A 1762-nucleotide genomic window follows, 5' to 3' on the forward strand; every position below is an offset into this window, starting at 1 on the left:
TATTTTCCCATAAGTGATATATGGCTCTTCTGTAGCCTATTTTTTAAAAAATTAAAGTGGAGTGCACTTGCTTTACAGTGTTTCAGGTATACATCAAAGTGGTTTGGTTTTTTTATATATATATATATATAGGCACATATATACATATTTGATTATTTTTCATTATAGGTTATGCAAGAGTTTGAATATAGTTCCCTGTGCTATACAGTAAATCCTTGTTGTTCATCTATTTTATGTATAGTGGTGTGTATCTGTTAATCCTATACTCTTAATTTATCCCTCCCTGCCTTCCCCTTTTGTTGTTGTTGTTCAGTCACTAAGTTGTGTCCAACTCTTTGTTACCCTGTGGACTGCAGTACACCAGGCTTCCCTGTCCTCCACTATTTCCTGGAGTTTGCTCAAGTTCATGTCCATTGAGATAGTGATGCTATCTCATCATTTCATCCTCTGCTACCCGCTTCTCCTTTCACCTTCAGTCTTTCCCAGCATCAGGATCTTTTCTAAAGAGTTGGCTCTTTGCATCAGGTGGCCAAAGTATTGGAGCTTCAGCATCAGTCCTTCCAATGAATATTCAGGGTTGATTTCCTTTAGGATTGATTGGTTTGATCTCCTTGCAGTCCAAGGGACTCTCAAAAGTCTTCTCCAGCATCACAATTTGAAAGCCTATTTTTTTTTAAATTTCATAATGCATTTTGACCATATTTCTTTATGAATAAATATCTACAACTTTGTTTTAATGACTGGATCATGGATAGGATGAGGATACAAAGGGTGGAGTCCAAATTCTTCTTCATGATACTCATGATCTTATTGCTTTATATCTTTGTAAAACAAAGATAATAGTAATAATACCTACCATGTGATGTTGGAGACTGCATGTCAGTATGATTTGCAAATCATAATTTTCTATATAATGTAAGTCATAATGATCATTGTTATTATTGTGTACCAGGGTAAGGGGACTCCCCATGGGTTGGAGTGCTCTGGGGAACAGAAGTGCTGGTTATCTGGATGTGCTCCAGGTTTTAATCAGCTGGAAACCCATCTACTAGGGAATTGTCTTTCCGATTGCATTGGTTCTTCATTGAATGGAACATATTAGACCAAGAGTTAGCAAACTGTTTTCTCTGAAGGGCCAGAGAGTAGATATTTTAGGCTTTATTTGGGCCATATTGTCTCTGTCATTACTGTTCAACTCTGCCATTATAGTGTGAGGGCAGCCACAGACAACAGATGTGAGGCCATGTTCCAATAAATCTTTATTGTGGACATTGAAATTTGAATTTCATATCATTTTTTAATTATTTCAAACAGAATTTTTCCCTCTTTTTTTTTAATTGGGGGATAATTACTTTAAGTATTGTGTTGGCCTCTGCCACACATCGACATGAATCAGTCACAGGTATACATATGTAAAAATATGGACCGTTTTGTGAATTGGCATGTCATCCTTGTGCAGGGGCCATGCTAATCTCTGTATCGTTCCAATTTTAGTGTATGTGCTGCCAAAGCGAGCACTCACATGATTTTAACATCACAGAACAGTATTCACAGAACGGTATTCACAAAACAGTATTCTTTTGACTTTCAAAATCATTTAAGACTACAAAAACATTTCTAGGCTCAAGGGCTATAGTTTACCAAACTCTGAGTTAGATTATCAAGGGATGTTTGTTTTTTTTTTCCATGGAAATGCATTTCGGATAACGTGTTGGAGTCACTGAGGAGGAGAATGCTGTTAAAGTGCAGCTTCCTGGTCCCC

At 36.9% G+C, this 1762-nt stretch overlaps 1 non-coding gene across 1 annotated transcript; it reads right to left on the bottom strand.

Moving 5' to 3' along the window:
* Positions 1-1414: 1414 nt before the first annotated feature.
* On the bottom strand, positions 1415-1518 carry LOC133256342 (U6 spliceosomal RNA). Its single transcript, XR_009739206.1, has one exon. It is a non-coding gene; the product is annotated as a U6 spliceosomal RNA (small nuclear RNA).
* Between the last annotated feature and the right edge of the window lie 244 nt (positions 1519-1762).

The sequence above is a fragment of the Bos javanicus genome, chromosome 10 (assembly GCF_032452875.1).
Source record: "Bos javanicus breed banteng chromosome 10, ARS-OSU_banteng_1.0, whole genome shotgun sequence".
NCBI lineage: Eukaryota > Metazoa > Chordata > Mammalia > Artiodactyla > Bovidae > Bos > Bos javanicus.